Source organism: Pseudopodoces humilis, chromosome 1 (genome assembly GCF_049639895.1).
Source record: "Pseudopodoces humilis isolate 2021_Gansu_Grassland_sample_001 chromosome 1, ASM4963989v1, whole genome shotgun sequence".
Lineage (NCBI taxonomy): Eukaryota > Metazoa > Chordata > Aves > Passeriformes > Paridae > Pseudopodoces > Pseudopodoces humilis.
The window spans coordinates 28,614,576-28,626,592 of record NC_142200.1 but is presented as its reverse complement, the minus strand read 5'-3'; positions in this window follow the sequence as shown (position 1 = coordinate 28,626,592).

Genomic DNA, 12,017 nt, shown 5'->3' with positions numbered 1-12,017 from the left:
GACATATGATTTGAACTGGTATGGAAGACTTTATGCTGTGTTAATAAACAAAATTGTGTCACCTGATCCAAGAGACATTAAAATAAGCAGTCTTCAGTAGCTTCTCTAGTCATTGAACCAGTCTTATTGATTTTGCCAGGATTTTCATAAAGAAATTGATCTTCAGCATACTCTACGCAGCTGAATAATAATTGCATAAGGGCTGGGCAACCTGCATTTTACAACTGATACAATTTCTGATCCATGCAAGAACCACCAGCTGCTCACCCAGCTCTTGGCAAAGACCTGCTCTTGTGGAGTCACAGAGCTAAAATCCAGAGTTGCCACTCTTTGTAATCATCTAATCTGATCTACTTTTCACAGGCCATTACCTTTGTACTGAGCTCAGTAACTTTGTGTCTGACTTAAATACATCTTCCAGCATGACATCCTGTCTTAATTTGAAAATGAGAGATGGGGAACCCATCTCTTTCCTTCATCATGTACTTCAATGATTAATCACTCTTTCCGTTAAAAACAAGCACAGAATTTCTAATTTTAATTTGGCTGGTGGTAGCTTCCAGCCATTGCTTCTGCAGTACCTGGAATTTTCTTATTGTGAATATGCTCACATATTTTAATGAGGTCACCTCTGAGTCTTGCTTTTAATTCACTGACATGCCAATTCCTTTCTTTCTCATGGGATGAGGTGTTTCTTACAGCTCATGAATCATTTCAGTAGTTCTTTCCCTTGCTCTTTTAAACCTTTGAACCATTTTAAAAATATGAACTGGATGCAATATTCCATTTCTCTGCAGAGAAGTAAGACATCTCCACACTTCTATCGGGAATCTGTTTTTAATGGGAATCCTACCATTGATTGGAGCATACAAACTGAATTTCTGAGATGAAATAAAGTCTTATTAGAAGGCTCACTGTATAAGTGAACTTTCTTATATTCAAAGGTTTAGTTGAGCATCCAAATTCCTGAATAAAGACAGCAAATTTCTTAGTGAAACTTGTTAGCTATCAAATGGTGGCCTTTAAAAGTCAGATTACCACCTGATCTTAGCTTCCAAAACTATGGAATTGGAAGACAATCTCGTTAACCCTGGCACATCATGAAAAAAATATGTTTGCTGTAATATTGTCATAGCAATTCTGTTCTTCACCACTACCGAAATTTTCAAATAATTACGCCACATTAATAGGATTGTTCAAACTGGAGAAAATAAGGCTCCAGGGAAACATTACAGCAGCCTTCCAGTACCTAAAGAGAACACGAAAGGGACTTTTTAAAAGGGCATGATATGATAGGACAAGGTAAAATGGCTTTAAACTGAAGGAAGGTAGACTTAGGTAAGGTATTTGGAAGAAATTCTTCACTGTGAGGGCACTGAGTACTCAGAGAAGTCATGGATGTCCTGTCCCTGGAAGTATCAAAAGCCAAGCTGGATGGAGCTCTGAGCTACCTGGTCTAGTGGAAGGTGTCCCTGTTCAGAAGAGGGGGGTTGGAACTAGATCATTTTTCAGGTCCATTGCAGCCCAAAGCATTCTATGATTTTATGAAAAAATAATTGTATGAAACAGTTCTTTATTCTCCATGAGCTATTCAAAGCAACTTTTTAGCCTGTAAAACCCCTCTATCTGTAAGAAAAGCTTTTATGCTGGTGCTGCAATTGTGAGATAGATGATTACTGAGGTAAAAAAAAAAAGGGCATGGGCTGTACTGTGTTAGTCCAAACCTACTGAATTTTGCAAACATTTAGCTGACAATTCTCATTTTAGAATCGCTGCTGCCATAATAGATGTTTAATAATGCCAATTTAAATGCATTACTGAATTGAAAAAAAAGAGCTCTCTAAATGTGCATTATTTACTTTAGAAATTATTCCTTTTTACTGATAGGGATACATGGTTTCTCAGAAATGATGGATGCTGCATTCCTTTTGCTGTTCAGGATTCTTATCATCCTTTCAGACAATTGAATTTCTTCCATTTGTAAAATCTATTACCAGCAGAAAGACTGCAAGTGAAAACCAATGACTGGAATCAGAACTGTCTTGGCAATACAGTGAATAAGTACTTCACTGATCCATATCAATACCCATGAATCCCATTAAAAAAAAAAAAAATAAAATGGTATTTACTTAGACTTAGAAATTAGGATTCAAGCAATACCATGAAAAATCTCACAAGGGATAAGAATTCATACAACATATTTCTGTAAAATACACTTTAACTTGGACCAATTTGATACTTTGATTTTTGGAATTGCACTAAATAAATACAACCACATTAAATGTCTAAAGGCTGATTAACCAGAGAGACTGAAGAAAGCAATAGTATACTTAGCAACTTTATCCAAAGAGTTACTTTCTAGGCAGCATTTCTTAGTAATCTAAGTGGGACTATTAAACTGATGCTAGTAGATATGAAATTAGTAATAAAATTTGTGATTTCATAAATAATTATTTGCAGAATGACTCAGAGAAAGTAATAGTCCTTTCCAGACTGAAACATTTATGAAGTGATGACACTCTATTGATTGGAGCATTTACTGCACTTTCAATAGGTCTAATTAACAAAACTGCTCACAAAATTAAACATAGTACTTAGCAGGGTGATATCATGGCCCAGTTCTTTGCAAACATCTCCACAGTCAAACACTTTCATCCTCATGGAGTGGCCTAAGGAGGAGCTGACTGCTTGTCCTAGTGAAGCCAGTGTTTCTCATTAACTTAGATTATCTTATGCTTATGTACACATGAATATAAAGCTACCTAGAAGCCATGTAAATTGCAGGATCTGACCCTTGATGAAACAACACTGCTAAAAATCAGATGTAAAAGAATATTTGGTTTCTTTCCTCTATCATTTAACTTTAAATCATTACTATAGCATGGAATATGTGGAAAAATATTTTTGTTGTTTTTTTAAATAATATCAATTTGAATTTTAACGTGTGCCAATGCAAAGGTATAGGTCCAGCAACAGGCATTCTAACATAGCACAGAACAACAATCTAGAAAGCAGAGACTGAAAGGGATCTGCAGATCCCAGTGGAGAAGTGCCATGAACTCTTAAAAGCAGATATATTTTAATAAGCTAATAGAATTTTTGAACATGTTAAAAGAAATGATGAAACAGATGCAGTTTTTGTCCATTGATGATGTCATTTTAGAATAATATGTTTCTAAAGATGTTAGAAAACAATGACAGAAATAGAAGAAGAGTCACAAAGCTAAGACTTAAGATAATGCCTTAAAGCAAGGAACTTCAGGGACCAAATCACCTTGGCTTTTCAGGAAAACAACTGAAAAGAAACTGAAAACTAAAACAGAAAAATAAAATCAGAAGGTAGACTTAGAAGGCAAAGAAATTCAAAGAAATTCAGCTGCTGATCTGGAAGTTTTCATCTAATGTGTTTTTCCATGTTTGGTTATTACAATGGCTGTGTACCAATGAGCCATTGACAAAGATGGACAGCTTTTTCCTATTCTTTTCTTTTTCTGTCTAAAGTTCTTACATTGCTTGAATCTAATAACATTTAACTGAATAGGAAATCAGAGGTAAGTCAGAAATTTTTCAGCCCTAGAAAAGATAAAAGTGAGTTACAGCTTTAATTGGCCATTGAATTAGCTCATATGAATAATAGCTCACAGTCTTTTCAAGTTCTGTGGCTTAATGAGATTTCCTTTTATTTCTTTATCTGAAGATTTACTGGAAAATATTCATTTCTTCTGAACTTAGTGATTACATTCAAACTTCAGACATAAAAAATTAATAGCTATGCAAAGCAAAAAATATAAGTGGCATAAGCTGCTGGGAACACAGGTGTTTTACCACCTTCTACATGTCTGCTACAGAACAAAAACTGACAGGGTGCATTGTGACATGGGATTGCAGCAGACAGGCTTTGCAGGTCTGCATATAAAAATAAGAAAAGACAAAAGGGGACAGACAGATATGCAGCAGACAGCAGAATGGTCACCCGTGCCACAGAGGTGGAACTCATGTGGTACGTTGCTTTTTGTAAGTTCAGAGCTGAACCAACAAACAGGAGAAATTTTATGCCATTCAAAAACTAAATTCCTGTTGAGCCCCATACCTACAGTGTCCACAAGCAGACACTAACAAAAAGCTACCTTGTGTACAACAATAATCAAAACAAAAGGTCAGTAAAGGAAACCATTCTTTATTCTCTATCACGAGTTACTAAGCCTGTAACTCCCTAGCTGCATAAACTCTTCCTAAAACACCATTTTCCTTGCTAACAGTAGCATTAAAGATGTTTAGTTAATCTCTGACCAGTCACAAGCTGTTAATGCGTTGCCACTATTTTCCATGACACAAATTAAATCTGTGCCTAAGCACTATCCATTCTTAGTGTACCTAACCACACTAGTCAGAGATAGTGACTCTAAGGGACATCATTTGGAGTAGGTTTCCATGAGAGACAGGAACTCAAAAAAGAAAAAAAAAAGAAAGAAAGAAAAAAATTAAAAAACTCCACTACCTTCTACCCTCAGCACAAAACGCACTTGTGAACCCTACACATCTGTAGAAGGAGTATAGCCATGAACGTGCTCATCACAAACCTGAAGCTCCACACTATCCAAACAAGCGACCCTGCCTAGAGAAAGAAAGAAGCACATGGGTCATCAGTACACCTTTTAAATCCCATCTTGGAAATCTCTCAGTACAAGGGTGATAATAACTTCCTGTATCTATGTCACAGTCTTTAACTGCTATTTTTGCATATGACCACTATGCTATTCTCACCAAACAGTTAATCAATACTTTGCTTTCACCTCATAACTCACTGTGTGGCCTGTGCTTTGTTCACTGCCCATTATTCAATTGCCGTATGATGCCAGAAATATTAATTTCCTCCAGAGCTTCTCAGTGCTGCTCATCACTTCAATATCTGAGTGCTGCACAAATTAAAATTAATTCACAAAAAATTCACAGCAGCAAAGAAAAGGTATTACTGCTGTTTAAAATACAGGACAAGAGACACAAAATAATTAAAGGCAGAGATTCACTGATTTTAGATCTTATTTCTGAGGCATTACAGATATAATTTAGAAGTATTTAAAAATATTTCAAACACAGACACTGCAACATCACTTGCAGGTGTGATTGCTGAGAAAACTGGATTTAGGGCTCTAAAAGAGGTCATTAAAAATTAGATAATTAGAAACTATTACACTATTAGAGGTTCCACACAGAAGTGATTTAAGTATCTATATTAGTACTACATAGGAAAAGTATCTTTTGTGCAACAGTGCATTATTACAGATGCATGACCTTTCTTTCCCCTCCCATTGTTCATTATTGACTTCCCAGCTAAGCAATAAATGAAGCAGGAGCCATAGGGGTGTCACTCATCTCTCCTGCACAGCCCCAGTACGTCCCCAGAGCGGGTCCATCCTGCACAGAGACAGAAATCCTGCATAAAAACAGTATGTGATCACCCATGTATAATAAGGGGACCAAATTAAGGTTGCCAAGCAACCACCTCCCCACATTATGCCACAAATCCCTGTTCTTCATCTCTTCAGCAAACACATGCCAGGCCCTGTCTCACAACCAACTCTCCCTTGTCTGCTTCTGTGACCCTAATTACCCGTTCTCCCAAAGGCTTCTTCATTGCAGTTTCTTTGTCCAGTCAGTACCCATTCTCCCTCATTATTCCAGTTGTTACCCTGTCTCTCTGTTCATAATTAGCATTTTGTTCTTCCAATTTTCCTATTTCCCTGACCAGCTCTCAGTCCACTGACATTGCTAAAAATATAATGGGCAAGCAACACTAAAAATATCAGATGAAGATAATGAAGTCTGGCAAAGCCATAAGAAAAAACAGTTGTTAAATTAAATTTCCTGTAAATATTTTAATGTACTAAGAGCAAGACTAGAACTAAAAAAGTTCTCTTACACTTCATTCTCGAAGTGATTTTCTGCTACTGTTTCCTTCTAAGTGTGAATTTCACACTAAGATTTCAGCTAATATCTTCAAAGTCTGTTTTATCTAACCTCAGCATATTTTTACTTCACCATCATCTGTTGTTTTGCATGCTAAATCACTAAGTCAAAATAAATTTTAGTTGCAGAAGGAATAGATGATGTGCCTGGTATCAAGAACCATATCTTTATTTGACAGCCAACAATAATATAACACTTATTGTCCTAAAACAAGTATATCTACGAATATGCCTGACTACATAGAGAAAAATGGTATTGAATACACTTGGAGAAGCAAAAGGTCTGCTGGTCTTCTCCAAGGCATGTGAGAAAAAGCCGTGATGAAACAGCTGACAACCAGCCAACGATAACAAGAAATTTAGTCAATTCAAAGAAGAGCAAAAGAAAGGTAAAATAGCTCAGTACTTTCTCACAGCAAGGAGTAAGGGAGACAGAGCAAAGTGAATTAGGCACTTTACAGCATGATTTTGTTGCTGACTTCACGTAACATGAGGCATTTTGCTGTTCAGAAAATTACAGTCAGGAAAGCAAATCAGAACCATGTCAGGATATACCCCACTGGAATAGGGCATTTGAAGGATACTCTCCAATTCGGCCTCTTGGTCTTGGAATGACTTTTGATTTAGGTCTGCTGAATATTGACATCAGCGCTTCTGTTTTTCTAGGAGAATTTCACTGTGAACTCTGAGGTGCAGCAGATGGTGTTGTTCCCCATCAGCCTAAACTAACTCCTTCTGTATCATCTATTTCTGCCACTGTAAAAGTATAGCTGGATCTGGTATCCTTCCCTCCATTAACTTTTAAAGAGGGAATGACCCTATGATTCTAGGGCTGAAAGAATACTTAGTATCCCACATCAAGATCAACATATCTGGTCTTGGTAGGACACATGCTCAATATAAACAGAAGACGCTTCTTCACGTAGCAAGGAGCTGCTCTGTGGAACAGATTTCCACGGGAACAGATTTCCACGAGACACCATAGAAGGAAAAGGACTGGTCAGGGGTTACTGAACTATCAAAACTGTATTAGGCTCAGGCATTCCTGAGAGCAGTCAGTGGCTGGAATGATCCCTAGGGAAGTTCTTCATGCGCTTTTCCTACTGTCAGCCTTCCCCCAGAGTTCACCTGCAACCACTGATGATAAAGAGAAACTGCAGTACTAGAGGGTAGGTAACTAAATGTGTAGAGATTACAGGAAGGCCTCAAAGTACATATACTGGGAGAATAACAGGAGCTTGCCCTTTGCTGCTGCTCCTTGGCCTGTGCTTGTAGCTGCTCTTCCTATACAGTTTCCCATTTCAAAGACAAGTGACAGCTTATCCCTTTACAAAAATAAAAAATAAGACTTTACCTGTGAAGAGTGAACTGAAGAAGAAAGAAATTAGGGGAAAAAATTTTTACAAGCAAGGGAGTGTGGAAGGGGAAGCAAGAAGGCAGGGGAGAGTCAAAGAATTACAAATGTCAGGATTCACATGGAGACATCAAGCTGAGCATCTCTAACAGCACTTCTGTGAGGACACTGAAGACATGCAAAGATGTGGGGAGGCTGCCCAGTGGTGGCTAACATGAAGATGGGTCAGGATGTGAAAACCAAAACTGTTCCACAGGCACTGGGATTCCCCTCAAAGGTGCCCTGTGCAACAGCTGATGATGAGGGGTTCATCCAAGGTGAGAATGTCACTGATTAGAAAATTCCGCTATCTGGTGGAGCCTTGGAAGGGAAGGATTTACAATTTACAGGCTACTGGATAGATGGCCACTTGGTTTAATTCCACACAAGAGTTCTCAGCATCTTGTGTACATGCTATCCTCATTCAGAATGATGTAACTGGCTTCCACCTCAATTTCCCCAGCCTTCGCCCACCAGGCCTACAGTTTCTGTATTTTTGGCACAGCACAGATCTAGCTGCAACCAAGTCACTCCCATCATGTGGTCCTGCACAGCTCTAGCTCACAACTCTTGGACAAGGTTGTTGAGGGAGATCTCATTATGTACAATACCCATGCTGGCATTAAGCCATTGCTTACAGATTTCTATGAAAATAAAGAAAAAATAAATCCACAAATGCCCTAATACCATTACTCAGCTTCCCCACAGTGATCCTGAATGCTGCTGAAAGGAACACCATGTGCAGCCATGCAAGTAGAAAAGCCTGCATGAAACCAGGCGAGCTCTAAAGCTGCCTCACTCCAACATGTGTGTGGAACAAGCAGCAACCGAAATCACTAGTGGTGACATTGTCTGCAGCTGGCTTATCAAGCTACTACCAAGTTTCTTTAGATGATTTTTAGATAGGCTATGCTCAGCAAAAAAAGCACAATTTCAGAAGCGGAGAAATGCTAATGGGAACGAGATAGTACTGCTTCATAGCATGAATGTTACATAGGGAAATGAAAGGATAAGAAAGATAAAATTCAAGAAGAGAAAATGGTTACCATGCTTCAGATCCAAGACACAGTCATACATACATATATATCTTTGCTCTTTCTTCCTTCCTCCCTGTGTTTTCACTAATCTTTTCATCTGCTTGATATATTTATACAGTTCTACAGAAAATTTCAGAAAAAGTTACCAAAAATTCCCAATTGTTACAAAGATTATGAAAATCACACATGCATATATTTGGAGTCTTCTCTCTCTAAATTTCACATTAAAATATGCAGGGCTTATCTGCTCACTGAAACACAAATGATGCTAACATCTTCCAATCTGTGGTTAACCTGCTGTGAAGAGTAAGGCAACACAAAAGATTTTTTCAGCCATATTAGGAAAATATTCTGGCAAACACTCCTGCAAGTAAATCTTTATTGTGTACCCATGATTTCAAGGACACAGAGGACTGTGTCAAGGTTCTCTTTTATGAGAGCAAAATGAAAATAAAATATCTAATAGTGCTCAAAAAGGGAGTACCATCCATCTTGTTATGTATGTAGAGAGAAAAAAATAGTATATGAGTGTATAATCTAAAATTCTATCATTATATAAATTCATTGGAAGAGTAATAAAGGTTGTACAGGCACCATTCTTCTTTGAGTTTTGAAGACTTCATCATACAGTCTGAACAATAACTTTTAGCCTAAGATTTGGTGAGGACGTGAAAGTAACAGAGATGTAAACAAACTAATAATGAAGTAGTTACTGACTTATTTTCTAAAATTTCATAGACACAAAGAGAAGGGCCTATAGAAGGAGTAGAAGCCAACAAATATGAAAAAGATCAGCTCCTCTAAATAAGGTCCATTACATTTCCTAATGACAAAGGCTAAGTGTAAACAATTCTCCCAAAATTCAATAGGAGAAAAGATTACTTTTCAGGTTATTTAAGAAAACTAAACAAGGTGGCAAAGCCTCCCTGCCTGTGCAGCGGAAACACATAGCACAGGCAGAGAAAAAGAGATTCATGACCTGTTCCCATCTCTGTGATTCACATTTCAGTGTCAATGCAGTTCATTTGCTTGGCAGCAATTGTCTTCAAAGTGCTGTACATTTTTTTTTCCATCACTACCTCTCCTTCTCCCTTGTCTGCAATGGGGTAAAAAGTAAAATCTTTCCTAATACATGGAGAAAACAATAAACACGGGAAATGAACAAAAAGTCTTCAATTATCTGGCCATGGCCAGATAAATGTCCGACAAAAATGGGATGAAAGCCACAGTTACACCCCACTGTTATTTAGAAACAATTCAGGGGTGTTTTGCTCAGGAGCACATCCTTACAGCCTGTACAGCCACAGACCTGGAGGTAGCCTGGCCTGCAAACACATTTTAATGTCAATCAAGGAAAGGCCCAAACTGCGAAAGAAAATAAGTCCTTGCTAGGACATGCTGGAGTTTAATTCATGCTCCCATACAATTTATGTGAAACACAACATCAAATAGTGGCAGTCAGTGGAACAGAAATGATGTATGAGGTGTCTGGTAGCTGCTCCTGTACATGCCAGGATTTGACATGACAGTGATTGCCAAGCAATTTCTTGCACCGCTTTCTCGGCACTCCCGGCCCCAGGAGCCCGGGAACTGCTTCCCGGGAGAGACCCGAACTGTCATCCTCGGCGTCCCACGTTCCCCAGGCCTGGCAATCCTCGCCGGCTGTCTTGGAAAGGGCTGCGGGCAGTCCCGGCCCTGGCCTGGGTTACCCGGGGATGGGGCAGAGGTTCCCGGCGGCGAAGGGAGCGGGGAAGCGCTGCTGCCACTGCGGCGGCAGCAGGGAAGCGAGAAGAGAGGTCCCTCCCGCAAGGGCGGGGGAACCTTCCCACTCTGCCGGCCGCCCGTGCCGCTGCTTTAGCTCAGAGAACAGGAAAAACCAACTAAACACAAGAGACAGACGCCGGGGCGGGTTCGCTGCCTACTGGGCGTGCCGGGCGGGGGATGGGGAGCCGAGCAGAGATGCTCTGTGTCAGCGCAGCCCCGGTGTCACGTCCCTCCCCGCGCAGCTGAGCCCCGCCGAGCCCCGCCGAGCCGAGCGCCGGTGCCGCCCCGTGCCGGGCAGGCACCAAGGGGTGCGGCGGGGCCGGGCGGGGCCGGCAGCGAGACCCTCACGGCTCCGCGGGGCCGGGGCCAGCCGCACCTATCCCGGCCTGCCCCCTCCTCGTCCGTCCCTGCCGCCCTGCCTGTCTCCCGCCCCCCGTGCGAACCCTGTTCCGGCCCCACCCTGCCTGCCCGGCCCCCATCCCGCAGCCGCCCCGCTCGGGCTGCAGCACCACGGAGGGCGCCCGGAGCCTCGGCCCGGCCCGCCCGGGGGAACCGCCCCTGGCCGGGCCGCGGAGGCTCGGCGGGCCCCGCGGCTGCGGCCAGGCCGCCCTTGTGTGCGCAGCGCTGCGCCCTTGCTCACCATTTCCTTTCGGGAATAAGCTCCTGTCACTACAGACATCCAGTCGCAATCCTGTCCCCTGCTCACCAACGCCCCTACGCAGGCACGGAACCGAAGGCCCAGAAGTGAAACATCTTAGAACGGCACCGGGTCCCGGGACCGCCTTCCTGCTTTCCCAGCGGGCAGGGCCTCTCGGGAGGGTGGATGGGCCTTGCATCTCGATACACCTGTTCTCATCCTCTGCCTGCACCTCGGCAGGGAGCCAGCACGGCGTCTGCCCCACCTCAGCTCACGTGCTGGTGTCTGTGCACGGGGATGTTTCTCTCCCCAGACTCACTTCTAGACTTTACTCTTTTCACTTAAGGAACAAACCTAGTTTAGTTTTCAGTGTTGTCATTAGAGTGTCAAAAGAGAAAGCTAGCCTTATGTTCATGTGCTGGGTGATGCTTTGCTCAAAGGTGCTCTTCATTGACTTCAAGGAAGCTCAAGAAGCAAACACTGGTGGGTTACCTGTTCTAGGGAAGCACACACAGAGTGAGAGCATCACAGTTAGCAATACTATGCTGCAAACAGCCCCACACAAGGAAGAACAGTGGTGCCAATACCCTGCTTTTCCTACACCCAAGTAGTGTCCTCCAAATTGCAAGCTGAAAATCTGCCCTGTGGCCTGTCTGTCTGGAAGCAGTGTGGGAGTCTGGTATGCCTGAAAGCTCTTAACAGTAAGGCTAGTGATCCCCTGGAAGAGGCAGATGAGCTCCAGCTGGACAGTGAGATGAGAAGGTAAAGGTGGAGCATCCTTCTCTTTGTGCCAAGGTCCTGGATACTGGCTCTTCTAGGCCAGCAACTGCTTCCAGGCCTATGAGGTGTACAAACAGGTCCCATCACTGCCATATTTCCAGCAATGTTTCAATTAACCTCCACCACATTTGTTTAGCGGCTGCCAGTTATGTTGCTGGCTTTCCTCTTGCCAGGGATAGAGGATTCTTAAAATTAGTGTAGGGAATTCTTAGTATGAATAGGGTATAGGGTATATTCATCCCCTTTCATGTAGTGACCATATCAGACCTCATCCTGAACACTTTAAGGGACTCAAGCTCACATCTTCCCAATGACTCTTAGCATAGTGCATCAGGAAAGTAGTTACTGACTTCTGTCCACATTAATTCTGTTCCAGGATTTCCAGAGCCCTTTGAGAGGGTAAACAGGTCCATCTGCCATTTCCCAAGGTTAAGAAAAGT